General features: G+C 41.5%; 1 protein-coding gene across 1 annotated transcript in view; it reads right to left on the reverse strand.

Annotated features, from left to right (window-relative positions):
- ZFAT (zinc finger and AT-hook domain containing) overlaps positions 1–14,688 on the reverse strand; it is a 149,009-nt gene extending 134,321 nt beyond the window's left edge. Inside the window, exon 1 of the mRNA XM_075495320.1 lies at positions 14,460–14,688. The gene's annotated coding sequence lies outside the window, so the exon portion shown is untranslated. The remainder of the gene's footprint in view (positions 1–14,459) is intronic.
- Positions 14,689–18,519: the final 3,831 nt, after the last annotated feature.

Raw genomic sequence — 18,519 nt, forward strand, 5'->3', positions numbered from 1 at the left:
AACAAATGGTTGGACCAGGGACCTCCAGAAGTCTCTTCTGACCATTCTACTTGCAACTCCATGATCTCATTAATTCCTGTGATATGCTTCCAGCAACTATAGCCTTGTTTATATAATTATCCTTAGCCATGATGAAGTCAATAAGTCTTTGGAAAAAGAATTATCCATGACATCAGTACAGACTTTGCTATAAATAGATAGCAAATAGATAGATAGGTGTTATCAATAGACTACAGTGCTAGCAGCTGCAACAGTTCTGAAATCACAAATATTTGATGTTCTTAATCAGCTGGCACCAAGTATTTTAAAAAAATAAAACTACAGCGAAAAGAGAAATTGAATACTTAAGCCTACTGAATTTAAATATCCTGCCAAACACTATCCCATGGTCACCTTTGTAGATCACTTGTAATGTTCTTCCAGAAAAAAACCTTCAAGATTATAATTTTATGCCAGTATCTTTAAGAACAGGCAATATGAAATATTTTCACTTAGCTTGCTTGTAGAAGCTCCCTCGAATTTGAAAAAGGCAGTGGAATGTTTCCCACAAGACAATATTGACCACAAAATTTTATAAATGTCACTCAACCAATACACAAGGATGCCTTACATTTAAAGATAGACTACAGATTTTAAGTCTATTTTTCCCTAGCAAGTCTTGATTTTGTTTCCTCCCATTATTAAATATAGCTTTTCAAATCATAATAAACTAAATACAGAAGATGGACAGTATGACCCATCAAACTGTTCTTTTGTCACACTACAAATGCAGAGCTTTAGTGATAATCAGAATTAAACCAATTACAGTAAAAAAACAGTTTGGGAATAACTTAGGACTAGAAGGACTGGTTCCTACAGCTCACTCCTAGGACCTTAGGATTAAGCAACAATTCAATACAATAGACAAAACAGCTTGGTGAAGGCAAAACCTGACATTATAATCCTGCTTTTTGGGTACTTTTGGTCCAGTGAACCTTGAATTATCTCATGCTGTCACTGAGTTTCAAAATAAGAATGAAAGGTACACAATTTAATCAATAAGACTATTAGCTAAAATGAACTCTCTCTTCCTTGCATTGACTGGTGTTTTTCCCACCTTTTGGTGAACTAACCAATGTATTGCATTAATCTAAAAAAACCCACCCCTAGGCCCACATTAGTGGGTAGTGTACTGCAAGAGGAAGAGATCTGCAAAACAAAACCATTCATGCTGAAGACAATATTCAAACTACATATATTCCAGGGGATCTCATTTCAGAATTAGCTCTAGTCCTATCTATGGTCTCAATAGCCTTAAACCAAATGCATTAGTCAAGTCCAGAAGCACACCTTTCAATTTTGTTTCATCCAAAAGAAGTCGATTTGCACGTTCCACAAGAACTGCAGAACAGTAATTGGAGACCATCAGAACAGTCACGTCAAAATTGCATTCCTGATCCCAATTAAAACATGAATGTAGTTCACTACATGACCTTTCAACTGTTGTGCAAGTTGAATCAGTTTAGCGAGATGTCCACTGAGTGCCAAAGTCAAGTAAATGGCAAGAGAAGCACATAGAGCAGGAAAGCCTTTCTGAAGCTTTAAGCCATTAGATAACTCAGTAACACGAATAATATCCCAATGCAGCTTCATTTGGCAGCAAATTTTCTAAAAAAATTGGAAATTTACAGGCCTATTCTGGGGTTCACATCCACGTTCACCGTGTCAAGAAATATCCTAAACCTGCATTGCCAAATGCTATCCAGTCAGAGCCACTTCTACTATTTGGAGAGCCCTGCTCTGAGCAGGATTTAAAAAAAAGTTTTGTAGGATCTGCTACAAGTTAACCCTATATTCAGTCTTGGTGCAGTACTCTGTCAAAGAAAATTATTTAGGATTCTTCATCTTCCTCTCTGAAACCTACCACCTTAAAAAAAAATAAAAATCTATTTCTTAGGGGACAAAACAGGATCACCAGCAAAGAATGCCATTATCCAGCCTATAGTGATAGGCATTCTGGAGATAATAACGGACAGTTATTCCAAAGTTAATCCTGAAGCAATTTTCATTAGCTGCCTTTTAAGTCACAGAACCTAAACACTTACATTTTATGCATGCCTGCAAAATACAGAGTAATGCATGAATGCAATGATTACATGCAGCTGAGATCTTTTTCACACCTCAAATAGAAAACAACTGCGCAGTAAGATCATAATTTATTGCAATTTAGTATTGCTTTATAGTTATCTTAATGAAGGTGGCTGTTGCACAATGACTATTCCAAAAACATGAAGAGAATACTCACGTCACAGAGCCTGACTACTGGTGCATTTTCAGGATGGTTTAAATTGAACACAGTAAGGACACTATGGCAGAAGAGTAGTCCTGCTCTGTCTTCCAGCTGAGGGATTCCTGCTTCCTCCACTGTTACAGGAATTTTATAATTTCATTATGCAAGCTGCAAACTAATCCTGGGGGGGAAAAAAAAAAAAAGAAAAAAGAAAAAAGATCAGTTTTCTGCTACAGCAGGTAGCTGATCTCAGTTACTGGATGGCAGTACAATCCCTAGCACCAACAAGAAGAAGGTACTGTATAGGGCAGGACTGCCCGTTTTGGTGGCAATATAGTGTTAAATCAATATAGGTGAATTCTTTAACCACGACAGGAACCTTTCCCCACCACCCCCTAGAAAAAGATAGCAATACTTAAGACCTCTAGTATCAACGTTTTGAGTGGGGAACAGTACTGTGAAAGAGCTGTATATCTCAAAGACACAGTAAACAACAACAAAAAAGAATTTGGCAAAATCATGCTCCCTTAAAGGCAGTATCAATAGTATAACCATTGAGATGTGGCTTCAATACTTCCATGCCTTGCAACAGGAAACTAACATTTGAAAAAAGAAAAAAAACAATACAAAAACACAGCAGAGGAACACCAAGTTGCCTTTCACTCTCTGCATCAAAGCACACCCCAACTGCAAGTCTGAAAACTGTCCTTCAGCATTTTTTGTTAACACTGCATGTTAACATGGTGCTGTTCCCACAGACTTCAATGCCAAACAGAGTCCGCAGACTCCACCTCCACGAAAATCAACTGAGCAGGACTTACATGGCAATCACTTTTTCTAAATGCTCCGGGGAGTCAGAAGTCTGTCTTACATTACCAATGCTCCACCTGCTGGTATGCAGACAGTACAGATTAGTCCAGAAAGCATCTTGACCTTGGAGAGGCAAAGACAAACCAAAAGAATGCAAAAATAAACAAAAAATGTTTCCAAGTAGTCAGAAGCATCTAAAGCACCTAAGGCAAAACCTCCCCTGAAAAACTTGGCTGTATAATACATTTCTGAATACTAATATTCCTGAAAAATATTTGTGAAAACCTCTAACCAAGGATGTGGTTCAATCCTCCTTCGGTGGCTGGCTGGCTACTAACACATTAACATTAGTTACTTCACTAGGTCAAGGGTACAGCTCTGCAGAAAAGTTTGCATAAGAGATGCAAGCCAAGTCCAAAAGTAGAGCTCCCACACAAAAACATCAAGCCTGGAGTTTCTACATTATAAATTTGATTTTATCAGGATTTAAGTGAACTTTACTAGTGCCCAAAATAAAATTTCATTAAAGCCAGGCATCTCCCCAAAACAAATGAGCTAAAAAAAATTAAAGCTGCCCACCTCATTTCACCACATTTACATATGAAAAATAATGTGCTTACAAAAATTAAAAAATAAGCAAATGCGTGGCTCTTCACTCAGTTCATAAACCAGATGATGCTCCCTGAAAGAGGCTTGAAGAGCAAGGATACTACAGTCCTTAAGACTTATTTCACCTGTTTAAAGAGCTGAAACGTATCTTCATTCAGCTTTCCACAAGGGCTATCATCTGTTTCAAATGCTTTTTTAGAAGCCAAAGGAACCAGGATAGGTAACTGAAGAAAACTCTCAGGGTGTTTGGAGATTGACTCAACTTGTAAATCAGCTATTTTCCTCAACCTCTTCCATGTTGTTTATCTGCAAGTGTGGGACAAGTTACTGAAAGCACTTTTTACAGACACCCACTACTTCTGTTCTTTATCTGAGTGACCAACTGCAAATTCTTAGTCAGTTTTGCAGAACTGTTGTATCTCAAGCAGAGGTCAGTGGAGTCCATATTAGCTCAACAGAAATGTAAAAACATCAAGAAATTCCTCTAAGGAATCAATTCAATTAAAAAAAAAAAAAAAATCAATTTCATGTGCAGTTTGTAATCTTCTTCCCACATGAAGAATTAATATGTAACTGGTACTAGAGTAGTAAGCATCAGCCAGAGCATTTCTAGAACAAATATGGTCTGTAAAAATAGTTAAATAAAAGTTAACCTGTACAATGGGACCAATGAGGGTACACTTAAGGAAATGCTGCAAATACAGGCTTCTAGTCATTGTATAAAATAATCTTAAGCACCAACAACAGGTCAAAACTCACTGTCCTTCCACAAAGCCACAAAGAGTCAGCTGCCTTAGGCTCCACTTAAATGCAAGAAAGAGAGTATCACAGTTGGCAGTATTTGTCAAGCTCAATACGCAAATGAAATCTCACATTTAATCTTTCAAATTCCAACTTAACTACAATACTATTTAAAAGTAGAACTCCTCAAACAAATTATATTCTCCAACTTAAAGCAGCAGCTTAGAAGACAGGAAACAGAGTTATCAATAGCCTATACACCACAGTGCTTCAGTCTCCAATGATCTGAAAGTCCTATCTGTAAAAGATTAATGAGACAGCTAAACTAACTTCTTGATTCTACAGGGGATGAAGGAATTACTAAAGCAGACAGCCACATAGTTCAAATTAACAGCATATTATAAACTGTCTAAACTATTAAGGAAAATTCTGCAACAGTAGATTTGTAGTGTACCAGTAAATTGACAGAAAACCAGTATTTACCTTTTCATTTAAAGCAGGTGACTTAGGAAGACATTCCCCTTTTCACAAAAAGAAAAATAATTAATAATTAACAGTTTTTGAGAATTGCAGCAGAGGTTTGGTTTTATTGGCATGCCTGGTATTCTTAGGAGAAATTTAAAAGTAATACTACGTATAACAGCAATTCAAGCTGTGTAAATAAAGGTCTTGTTTCTTAATTTATATATAAGCAAGAAGTCAGATATCCTTAACTGCAACAATAAAGAACTTCGCACTGAAATTTGTGTTGTGTAAGAAAGAGCAACAAATAAACCAGTACTTCTCCCTGATATTGGAGTATGCAACTTCACATTAACATATAGAATCACAGCTGCAATCGGTTTTTTAGAACCAAGGAATGTTTGAGTACATAGATTAATTTTCCTTTCCTGAGATTTTACTGCTTCTAGTTAATATTTGGCATAACCTGACTTTTAACTGAACCACCAGCTTAGCAGTTCCTGATCCAACTAGCATGTTTATCAAGACCAGTCATTTAGCCACCATATTCAAAGTGAAAAAACTCATTGTAAGAGGTTTTTGAACTCAAAGCAGTCATACAGGCTGAAATCAAATGAAAAATACAAGACCAGATAATCATGCCTAATCACATAATATCTGAGGATATCAACTACTACATTTATTTTGTAATTAATAATATTAAAAGCATTGGATCAGATGTGGCAACTCATTTTTCAAGTTACAGAGTGATTGAAAAAAAAAATCAGAGGAGAGGGAAGAGTCAAAATAGGCAGATGTGTATTTTAAGCAAAGAAAATATCACAAGTTTTCTTGTTAAAGAATCTGTCTTATATCACAGCTGATTCAAGTTTTTAACACGGCAAGCTCTGTTTAGTGTTACAGTTTTCTTTGCTGCTATGAAGGCTAGAGATACAGCATATAAATCTTCATAAAGCTCTAGAAGTCACCTTAACTTTCCTTGATATTTCCTTGAAGTACTCCCTTGATATATTCAGAACAGATGAGGGACAGGTTGCAGAAGAACTAGCTTCCCTGATACCAGAACATTCCCAGTGTTCCAGTGACCTGAAAGTGCCTGATCCTGTCAGCAGACGGCTTAGTTATCCCACAGCAAAGGGCCATGTGAAAATGAAGATGTCCTTGACCTACAGGGAGATCAGAGGGTTTGGCTCATAGAACCACCATCAAGGAAAACATTCTTGAAAACACTGCCTTTGTCTTATTGACATAAAGTATACACCTGTCAAACTAATATTAAAAATTAGTTAGCTGTAGTATTTCTTATCTTAACCTAATTTGATGGGAAAAATGTGTTTACTTATCCTTCTAGAAGTGAGTGCAATATCGATTTCTCTTAAGTTAAAGTTTTACTGGTTAAGTTTACTGAACAATAATTTAAGATAAGCAAAACTCCAAAAGAAGTAGGCTGAGGGGCAATAATGAGAAAGAATATTTATTTACAAGCACGATCTCTATATAATCAGATCATTTAGTTACAAAGTTTATCAGCAGCACTAATAATATATCACATGTGGTCTCTATAAAAAGCTAAAGATACTCTCAGAAAACAGCAGGTTAGCAACACACATTACACTAAGCGTATCAGTGTGTTGTAAGAATGTATGTTAAAATCATGATGCGTATCAAATATGGACCAGTCAGCCAGCAGAATGAATATGGATAAAAACAAAAAGCAACAGCCTTTAAGCACGAAGTTGCCCAACTCCAGGAAGAGCCACAAACAACACACGGCTTTCGCACCCCCAGCCAGAGCGCTAGTAAGGATGAGGCAAAAGAAAGGAAGGTGTGATGGAAAACTCACAGCAATTTTAACTTTACTTACTTAATCAAAGCTAACACTGATGCGAGACTATTGCTATGAGTACTGACTCTCCAGGTTCAACAGCTGAGACATGCCTTAGAAATTCTAGGCAACAGCAGCTAAAGAGCTAGACAGGTCACCACGTGCTTAAACCAGAACAGAGTTTTCAGTCTGTTCTACTTTTACCCTTTTATTTCCAATTTCTATCTTACTAAATAACTCTGCCCTCTGTTTTACTATTCTGTTTGCCTGGTACTGAGGATATGGGGAAAGGAGAGAGTTTGCTGAAGGTTAAAAAAAGAAAAAAAAAAATACTCTGCACCAGCAGCCCCAAGCAGTCTGTACCCTGGGATATATGCTTAGGAAGCTCACGCACTAAGGAGCATTTTCTGCCAAGCTGCAGAGGGTCAGAAGGGCATCTTCTGTTGCCAAGCATCAGCTTTGGGAAATAGTACTTTCCAGAAGGTATAATTTGAGCCTTTTCTGTAGGTTATCAACAGTACACAACATACCTCACCACTCACCCAAAACTGCGAACTCAGACTGTGATTTCTGCATATAAAAGTACTCAGTTAGCACACTGAACACTCCAAACGATGAACTGAGCAGTTTAAGATAACACATTAGAAAAGAGCTCAGTCTTCAGCAACACTTAGAAACACTTTCAACATCAGAAGAATGACAACCCTGCATTTGGCTGAACCATGCTGTATCTGCAGAGAAAACAGTGACGTGAATGAAGAAAGTCCTCTGAGGCTCATATGGCATTTTGATTTATTATACTCATGATAAGCCTCCAACATTCATTCTCCATACAGCTCTGACACAGCAGAAAATTTGTTTTGGACTAACTTATTTTATCTCTATATTCTTTACATAAAATGCCCACATTCTTAAAAACACCACTAATACCACTTTGATATCGAACATCATGTTGATTCAGTGTGAAACAAGAATTAAACAGCCTTTGAGTAGTTTAGCTTCCTCATTCCCATAGGATTCAACATGCCCTCAGACATGAAACAATCTTATCTAGGGCACTTCTTGTGAATATTTTAAACTTTTTTCCTTTATCTTTCTAACCTTCATTTCTGCAGAAAAAAACCTAACTCCCCTCAACCTTCTTGTGTTGTTAAAACTTTACTGGTCATGTTCAGACTGAGGCATCCTAAGATGACAGTATACAAGGACCAAACTGATGTTACTAAAGGGTAACTTCAGGCATAGAAAATGTATCTGTACTAGATAAATTTTAAACTGCAAGGTGGGTTGTGCTTCTTCTCATTAAGTGCCAGCTCAGACAAAGCAATGCCTCTTTACTGGGGAGCAGGGCATTCTCCAGTTAGAGCAGTTCACTGCTGTTTTAACTTACGGAACTCCCTTAAAAAAGAAAAAAGCAGGAACATTTTGAAACAAATATAAACAGGAAAGACCGAGATTGCTATTGAATTGACAGAGTTACTGATAGGCTGATCAACGGGATCTAGATACACTCACATAAGGTGTATGCCTTATTATTATTATAAATTGACATTATAACATTTTTGAAGCAAGAATCAGTGGGGGAGGAGTTTTTCCATTTCTGGATTTTTTATTTTTTGTATAATCCTTAGCATTGTGCTAGGTGTTATGAGATCAATCACAGTACAACCATCCCTTTGTTCTTTTTTACCTTCATCACTGCAATGGTGCCTCCAAGCAACAATCTGGAAAAGATCACCAAGCCAGGCAACAAACAGTTAGGCTAGACAGCTACCCAAAAAGTTTTCAAACAAACACGATAAAATAAATTATGTAAACAAATTATCACACATCTTGCTACCTTCTAGACCATTTCAGGAAAAAAATAAAAATCTATCATCACACAGCACATCCATATTATCAAGGCTCTAAGATTTCAGATTATTTTAATATTATTCCATGTTATACATGCCAAAGACCTGAATAAACTTGCAGGTGAAGTCTATAAAACTGAATAGGTTTTTTTTAAGGTTTCCCAGTCCAGATAGTTCTGAAAGCACTGACCTTTGTACTCATCCCAGAAGTTCCCTCTGACAATGGCAGGCATGCTTTCACCATTAGATATGCTTCCACCAACAAGATTTTTACCTCTCTGTTCCATAGATCACAACAAGAAAAATCCCTATCACTTTAAACCAAAAATGCAAACAGCATGCAAACAGCAGCATACTCGCTTGCAGAGTCTATTCAGCTTGTTCTCAATCTGATTATTCACCTGTTTCGTACTGACTGCCATCTGCCCACTCCTCCTCCTGTCTGTCTCCGACACAGACTTTGTGCCATCTCATAAACCTCCCCCCCCCTTTAGCACCTTCCTGCACACTTCTTCCAGGTCACTGATACATACGGTGAATAAACTTAATTGCAAGATTGCTCCCTGGGGCTCCCCAGTCATCACATTTCAAATCTGCTCCAATGGAGAGAAGGTATTGCCACGTAACACTTAAAAAAACCCTGTATGCTTATTTCCTGTCTTTAAATAGATTTATATACATAAAATATGTATGCAGATAAATTATACATATTAAATATGTATATAAATCTATTTACATACCTATTTAAGACAGGAAATAGATTCAAGACCAAGTCAGCCACTACTCACGCTTATTTTCCCATTTAAACTGCAGCATGAGTGCTAATCACCAGTAGATACATACAAGAGTAAGCATGCAGGTATTTTTATTTTAGGCAAACAACCCACTGCTTCACAGAACTTGACAGTTGTCTCCATTAATTCTATGGCTGTTATAGCCAAATCTTATCATGTGTTGAAAAGGACACTGGGATTAATTATGTAGTTCCAATCTGGCCCTTTTATTAGTATCAGGAATGTTCGTTTTCTAAGTTGTACATGACAGTCACTTAAAACTCCATCTGGCTTTTTTGATTTGCACCAGGAACTTCTGTGCTAAGGGTTCATGAATATATTAACTGAACTGATTTTATTTTCTTTTCTTTAGGAGAGGAAAAAAAAAGTTTAACAAAATGCTTAAGTACGAACAAAGCTGTAAATGCCTGTTAGCATTCGGAAATTTAGGAAGTAACAAAGAAAGATTCCATGCTTCTTTACACAAGGAGGGTTTGTTTAAAAAAAAAAAAAAAAAGTAGAAAAATAAATCCAAAAGAGCCTTCACTTTATTTTATCTGCCACTGACCTTTAGACCTGACACCCACTGCATCCTGTGGGAAACTTTTTCCAAGAGCCAACTTTCTTATAAATATTTTAGCAGATTTAATCATCCAGACTACATTTTATTTGCCTACATCTACAGAACGAAAAGGCTATTGAATAATTACAACATATATGTGGACTTTCATATTCACATAAATATCTGTAAAGCAATAAAATGTAATGGAATCTTGAATCTGCTACATGCAGGTGCTTTTGAAGTATTTTTTTTTTTTTTACACAAGGTTTACTCTTACAGCTGCTACATCTCTAAAATGCATACAACTGCATTGCTGTCCATTTTCCTGCATATGGTACTAAAACAGATTTGCATATCCTCCAAAAATAACAAAAGCACTAGAAAGCCCATGCATTCCTAGATTTGTGTGATAAAAGCAATAGTGATAATTCAATTCCCTACTCAAAATGAAAATTCAAGTCCCTTTTAGATGTTTTGCCAAGAAATTTCCTTAAACTCTGCAAGAACAGCTCACTTACAGGAATTTGTTTAGCTTTTAAGTGTCAAAGCACTGCACCTGTTCCTTTTCAGATAACCAGTCTCCTTGTCAAGTCTTATATTCCCCTTGTTAAGTCTTACATTCCCTTTGTTTCTCCATTACAATAAGAGATTGTTTTGTGCAGTACGGAACAGATAACTTGTGGAAAGTCACAGGAAAGATTTCTTCGTTACTTCCATGGGCCTTCCACATCAGCACTCCTCTCCAGGTGCACTTCTCCTCCATGTCAACCCTCCTTCCCTTCCGTATGTGGTTCCACTGCAGAGCTATAGGTCTTGTACAGTCACATACATGACTGGACTACATCAGGCTCGTAAGGAAACTTTCCAGCTGTTCAAAACAAGCCATGGAGCCAGACAAGGACAAGCACGTTCACCAAGACAGGTAAGCAGGAATTTGGCTCCCTCACGCTCCTAGGGCACTAACAAAAGAGACTGGAGTATATTTAAGAAACACTTTTCCTTTTTTTAAACTGAAACATTAGATACTGTTCAAAGAAGGTGCCCGATTTATTTAAACTATAAACATTGCACTACTGCAGGATTTTATGCCAGCAAGTTTCAGCTAGATTTAGCAACCACGAAAAACAGAAGGAATGTTTGGTTTTGAAAGCTTATAATGGAGGGTTTGCTTCTATTTCACCCATCAAGTGACAGTATCTTCATTATGTATGACTAAATGCTAACTACAAGAACAAGTTTAAAGCATCAGTACCTGAAGGCACAATTCCTCTTCCAAGACCTTGTGACAAGAAGTGCACAGTAATAGTATATAAAAGCCTCTATTTTCCACTCCTAATATTATCGAAGCTTCTGTTGAAACTTCAGTCCTTTGGTTTTTATGGTTGTTTTATCACCAGCCATCACAATTGCATTAGTGGTCCATCTATGTACGATGCAGATCAAGGCTTGTCCAGTAAAACCTCTCTCTCACGATTATCTCCATAGCCACATTACTTCACAGTGGTTACAGTTCCCATTACCAAAAGGAGCAGGAGGACAAGCTGTGTCTCACTCCGAGTTACTCCTCTGATGTCTCCTAGGAGGACAGTATTATGCTCCTGGCATAGATCTCTTCGGCATGCTCATAAGAAATTTGCGTGTAGACATTTGAGACAACAAGCAGCCAGTAACTATTCTGCTCTCAAAACCTACAGTAAGATAACGCCAATGAATTTTCATGCACGAGAACAGCAGGACAGGATGTACAGTGCAAGCTTACATAAGACACAAGGCACTGCTGGGAACCAACAGAAGTGACTAGCATAAACGGCTCAGAAAAATGCTGATGTCACTCGTATACGTTTGGGTTGCGCTGGCTTTCCGTACACCAAGTTTCTCTGATCCTAAAACTGGCCTTTCCAGCTGTTCGTAAAATCTCACAGTTTGCTCTGTTTTACTGAGATCTTGAAAAAGAACTTGTTTTCAAAAACCTGTGTTTCTTCCTAATATCAAGATGAGTGATAAAAAATAAAATCCAAGAAGTCTCTAGATTTACTGTAGCAGTTATAAGCAAGAATCTAAAGAAAAACAGAAAATGTAATGGAGAACTGGAAAAAGCATGTAATTATGTACATAAATACTTGCTCTTAATACTTACTGAAAAAATAGTTCAAGCATAACTTATCTGTGTTAAAATATGACCTCTGCAAACCTACTAAGGTCAATGAGACTTAGAGTAGTTACTCAGTGAGCCCTGCTTGCATAAATTAAAGACGCCTAAGGGTAGCTATGAAACCGGGTATTTGATTTTTCCAGGGCACCTACATATTATGAATTAACAATGAATTGCCATTTTACCAGAGAAGCTTACAGTTTTGTTAAGGGGAGAAAAAACAAAACAAACAACCCCCCCCACACACACACAAAAAAAAAACCAACTGTGTTGTGCTTACCTCCTCCTCAACACATAAAAGTTTCCCTATTTAATGTTAAAACAGATTATGGAAATTTCATATTAACATGAGTAGACAAGTGAGAAACTATAGATCAAGCTACTTTTAAAAGCCCCCTAAGATATCAGTCAAATAGTGCTTCTTCCTGGTGTATCCTTCTACAATAGATTAAAAAAAAAAAAAAGGAGACAAGTAATCTAGCTGCACAAGTTAGCATAAAGCAAAACTGTAAAGAGGGAATACTTAGCTGACTCAGGTCAGTATTCAGAGCAGCAACTTCCAGCTCTGTGCTTGACTGCTTTCACCTGTTATTGCAGTGGCTGCACACCACTTCAGAGCAGTGTGTGAACCATGACAGGTAACTCCTTCACAGTTCTAGGGTTCCTTTATTGAAGTTTTTGCCTATGGCATACTTAAGGCATTTGAGTTTCTATAGAGAGCTTCATATAAGGTGAGAGGGGAAAATACTGTTCCTAAAACTGAACTACTCAGTTTATCTTTCATTACACATGTAAGGAACTTAACTGTCACTCCATTTAGTATTTTCTTGCAAATACAGAGGCGCCCTGAGATAGCATCAAGTTAATGCAAATACCCAACCCTGGCAAGTACAACTAAATAGTATCACAATAAGTTACAAACCAATGCCAGAAGTAATTTCTTCATATCAAGTATACCAGAATACCTCTTCCAGTTCCCTACCAAAACACCATATAGCTGAGAGATGCCAGCTATCAGAGATAATCAGCCACATTAGAAATTCCACTGTTTCCTTAGCAGTGGAAGAGGACACCAGCTTTGTTCTAGGCAAACAGGAGAAAAAAAACCCACAAACTATTTGCACTGTGGAACAGCAGCTCTTTGAAAGCGTATTAGAGCACACTCTTCACAAAAATATGAAGTGTAAGATGACTACACAGCGCAAATCATGCAACATCACAGGTTATTATACGTCTTTTAAGCAAGCGCCAGTTTCCATCGACGTGTAGCTACTACAGGAAAATTCTGCAAGCAAAACACTTGCAGCCTGGCTACAGCCTGTATGCTACTATAGCAGAAATAATATCACTATCTACCTGTTATTGCTATAGCAGATAAGCATTTCACAGTCATTAGTATATTTATTCCCAGGATGTTTCTGGAAAGCATCACTATTCCTGATTCATAAGCAAACAGAGGACTGATGCAGAGAGACTGATCCAAGGTCACAGAGTAAGTCTGTCGTAAAGTAAGAAACTTCACCTGGTTTCTTTCTATTAGTGAGTCATTGCTGCTCCTCTAAATTATTCTTTGAGCATGAAGAGACAACAGACTGCCTGTGGCATTCAAACTCTACATGCTAATAGCAGCTTCACTCCAGGGTTTTCTGAAAAAATTCACGCCCAAGGGCCTTGTTCTATACTATCACAGAATCCTACTTCAGCACTGAGCTTCTGTGGGAAAAAAAGGGATGTACATATATATATTATTAGGAAGTCTGCCTTGTTTGTGATTCAGCTCTCTCACTGAAGAAAAAAATCCAGTCCTTGAATAATTTTACTCCCTCATGCTACAGACCACCGGGCAAGGGCAAAGTGCAGGGAGGAAGGGACAGTCAACTCGGGAGACAAGTTATGCAAAGCTGGGGGCCGGGGCGGGGGGCAGAAGTCCCTACAGCCCACTAAAAGAAAAATACAAAAAAAAAAAAAAGCCCGACTTCTGTTCCCAGGTCAACGGGGTCAAATCGCGGTGTGTGGGGGGAGCACAGTCCCCAAGGGCTGTGCGGTGGGAAAGGGACCCCCCGGCCCGGGGGGGGGGAATGAGGGGGGGGCACGGTGAAGGGTGCGGGGCTCCTCTCCCTGCCCACAAGAACCCCGTCCCACCCCGCAAAGTGCGATGGGGCGGGTGGCCCCTGCACAGCCTCACCTACACCGCCGGGTGACGGGAGGCTGCAGACTCCCGCCCCCCCCCGCCCAGGGCACCCCTCGCCCCTCGGCGCAGCGAGGGCGCTCCGCCGCCCCCGTCCCACCGCCCCAGGGCCCCCTCCCCGCGCCCCGTTCGCCGCCCGAGGCCGCGGCCTAGCCTCCCGCCCCAGCCCGCCTCCACGGCGGGGCGGCCCCGCGGGGGCTCCGCTCGCCCGTTACCTGTGAGGGGAGGCGGCGGGGGGCGGCCGGCTCCGCCACGGGGACCGGAGGGGCTGCCTCGCCGGGGCTGCCTCGCCCGGCCCGCCCACGGCCCCCCGCTGGCGGCCGCCGCCCTCGCTTGGCCGGCGGGTCCCGCGGAGCCGCCCGGGCCGGACCGGCTCGGCCTGGGTTCGGGCTGGGCCCCGGCCCCGGCCCGGCGGCGGCCGCCTCTCTCCTCGCCTTTAGTTTGACCTTTTCCGTGTCTCCGCTCCCTGTCCCCGACACACTTTGACGTCACTCCCATGGCAACCAATCCCCGCCCCCTTCCACCTCGCGCGCGCGCTGCCCGCCCCCACCCTACCCCCCCCCCCACTTCTGCCCGGACGCACGCACGCACGCAGGCAAGCATGCGCGCACGCGCCGCCGGGGGAGGCGGGGCCGCCTCCCTCGTGGCCAATGAGCGCGGGCCGGGGCGCTTTCACCCCGCCTCCCGGCGGCGCGCGGCCTCAGCGTGCCGGGTGCGCAGGGTGCGCGTCGCCTGTAGCGCGTGGGGTGCGGGCTGTGCGTGGTGCGTACGGTGCACGGCGTGCACTGAGAGCGTGGTGTGTATGGCGTGTGGGTGCACGGTGTGCATCGTCCGTGTGGCGTGTGGGTGCACGGTGTGCATCGTCTGTATGACATGTGGGGTGCACGGTGCGCATCGTCCGTATGACGTGTGGGGTGCACGGTGCGCATCGTCCATATGACATGTAGGGTGCACGGTGCGCATCGTCCGTATGGCGTATGGGGTGCACGGTGTGCATCGTCCGTATGGAGTATGGGGTGCAGAGGGTGCACGGAGTGCATGGGGTGCGTATGGTGTATATGGTGCATGATGCACAGAGCACCGTGGTCTGTAGGGACCACGTTGTGCGCTGTATGTACGCATGGTGAGCTGTGCACGTCATTCACGTCGTACCGTGTGCTGCGTTGCAGCCACCGCCAGCATGCAGTTGACCGCTTCCGCACCGCAAGCCCTAGAAATATTTGTCGGCGATGTAGGCGGGAGGGTTGGTGGTGGAGCATGCGGGAGAGCACGTCGGAGGGAAAACAAAAGTTCTTGGCGAGGGAGATGGCGCAGAGGTAGAGGGATGTGGAGCAGGAGCGGGAGGAATGCTGCACGTGGCTGCTGTGGAGTAAAGGCCTCTAATCCTTCAGGGGAAAGATGAGGGTGAAAGAGGGAGGACACGCTCTTTCACACTCCTCAACGGAGTGAATCCTTCCCTCCTCTCCAGAGGGAGAACGGAAATCTTAACACATGAATTTAAACACTGCCTTTTCTCCGCAGACGCATGCATAAGCCAAGCTAGTGCCGTCATAGTTTGCCTGCTCCTTTCCATCTGTAGTGTTCTTCCATACCCCACGGTGCTTCAGTATTCCCCGAGGATCGAGCTCCTGCCCCAGTCCCACAACTTACAGCACGTTCCCCTTGTTTGGGGAGCAGATGGGCAATTGCATTTACTTTCTCCAAAATATTTGGCATAGATATCATATATGTAATGTGTATAACATATGGAAGGCTGCATATCTCAATGCCTCAGTGCATAATGTGTGCATAAATTTTTTATGTGTAAATACTTTGCTTCAAACACTCTCAGCTGTGAAAAGGTTACGCACACACAGCATGCAACCTGTGCAAGGTCGGTGTATTAGACTCGGGGTTTGTACCTTGTTTCATGAAAGGTGTACGCGTTAACAACACGTTACGTATTGCAGGCTCTACGTTGAGATAAGTACGCAGGCATGATATTTAAATACGCTATCAATTAGCAATTACATTGCGCCTTTCATCTACCCTACATGCAGAACACACTGCGTACTTTATATGTGCCACGGATCTGTCAGAGCTCCAAAATGACAGTTTCAAGTGATTTTTAATCAGAAATATTCATTGAGAAATACAATTCAGTATTCATTAGAAATACCTACTGAGATGTATTCACCAGACCCTTCCTGAAGGTGGATAAAAGGGCACGGGTACAGTTTCCCTGCCTTGAAATGCATCATACCTTTCTCCCAGAGTATTAAATCTGGGTTAATTAAAACCAGTTTAAATCCTATCACGGCAAGACCAGGATCTGCAGTGTGAATCCATACGTGGTCTGGGTCTTGCTCATTTGAAGGCAGAGACCAAACCTATTTTAAAGAGAGCTTTTTAACTATCACTGAATTTCTGACATGGCTTATTTCTTATCAGCCCAACTGGATTTAGTGTTGTATTCCCAGCTGCCAGCCAAACACTAAGATTTGGTGATACTCAGAGCAGGAGCGTTCGGGTGGAAGGTGGTTCTTGCACAGGTGCAGCGTGGGGTGCGCGGGGCTGGGTGCTGACCTGCTCGGTGAGGGTAACGCCAGCCTGTCCCGGGGAGCCCATGCGTGGATCTGCTGGCTTTGCACAGTGGTTCTGGTAGGTCACGGCTCTGCTGGAGCTTGCTTTTTGTTAGGTCTCTTTTTTTCTTCCAGTCTCCAAACCACGAGCCTGACTGTGGCCAGCTCGCAGGGCTGCGAAGGGGATGAGTTTGGCCAGTCAGCAGCAACCAGGAGCAACCTTACTCTAACGTAACAGACAACCACCTGGGGCCGATGTGACTCTCAACCACGACGGGCTGCGTATTAAGACACCAGGGCTTGGACCTTCATATTTGTAACGCTGGAAAACTGCAGCATCCGTGTTACTGATCCCCGCACAAAAATCCCTCTGGAGTCAAATCAGGAGGAAGACTTTGAACTGCAAACTCTTGGGAAGGGCATAAATAAATATATCACCAGGGATAACATCAGTATGACACCAGCGTGTCCCCAGGGAAGTGGTTTCCTTCCTGCACATCGCCTGTTGCCCTCCAGTTCAGCAGGGACAGTACTTTCTTTTCTCCTGGGGGGTCAAATGGTGTAATCAGTGCTTGCGTGCCATATATTGGCATAGGTAAATACAGTTCTTGGCTTGAGTAAATTCATGTAAAATCCACTTACTTGGCATTTTTATCCATGAAAACTTAAAAATGGCAAGATAAGCCCGTAATGACTAATTGGACATGATGAAGAGGAGATGGCACAACAATGTTGGTGAGGGAGGAGATGGAGAAATCAGTCCTGAGGAAGGATCTGGCAGTCATGAGGCATGAGAGAGCCAGAGCTCATTGGTTCAAATATAATCTCCCAGAAAGGGAGAGGGGAAAAAAAAAAAGCAATGTCTCTGGTTCTTGCATGGACAATGCCGGACTCCGCGCCTGATTTCCATGAGAAAGGCCTCCTCTGGCATTGACATTCTGCAGCATCGAGTCCCTGCCACAGACCTCCTCCTCAATGCAAGGCTGAAAGAGGAGGGGAGGAATAAACTCTGCTTTCCAAAAGGGCTGGAGCTGCCAAAGAGGCCCATGGAAAGCAAATTGTGCAATGAGGGAAAACAGGGAGAGAGGATCCCTGCTCATAGACGCAGTGAAACGCCTGCCGAAAATAAGTGGGAGGAGGGCTAAGAGTCATTTTGATACATTTATACAGACTTCGAGTGAGCGTTGGTTTAACACGAAATTGTTGACAAGGACGCTGATGTAGGGTTGATTTTGAATACTGGAGCGTTGCGCTGAAGTCTTTCCTTCATATGCGTAACATCCATAAGTGCTGCTGATTTCAAATCCCGGCTCACACAGAGTTTTTATGAGTACTTTTCATTCTTAGATCTTGGACGGCTTTACAAAGGAGAGCTATAAATAAGACAGATGGGAAAGGGAGGAATAGAGAGGGGCTTTTAAAGGGCGATAGATTGTTTCTTTAAGGGTTTCTGTGTATAAGAACTAGATAAGAACTGTCATTTTACCAAATATAAAATATTTTGCAATGCCACATTGTGCCAAATGACTTGCGCATATATATTTATTTATTAAGGGAAAGTTTTGTTGTGCTGTGTACAAATTGCCTCTAGCTAAGCTTTTGGAAAATACAAAAAGAAAAGCATTTAATGTTAGATTTTAACATAGTGTATGCATGTTTTAGGCACTTTTAAATTGAACAGATCAAAGCCTTTTATTCCTAAATGCCAGAAATC

The sequence above is a fragment of the Mycteria americana genome, chromosome 2, assembly GCF_035582795.1.
Source record: "Mycteria americana isolate JAX WOST 10 ecotype Jacksonville Zoo and Gardens chromosome 2, USCA_MyAme_1.0, whole genome shotgun sequence".
Taxonomy (NCBI): Eukaryota; Metazoa; Chordata; class Aves; order Ciconiiformes; family Ciconiidae; genus Mycteria; species Mycteria americana.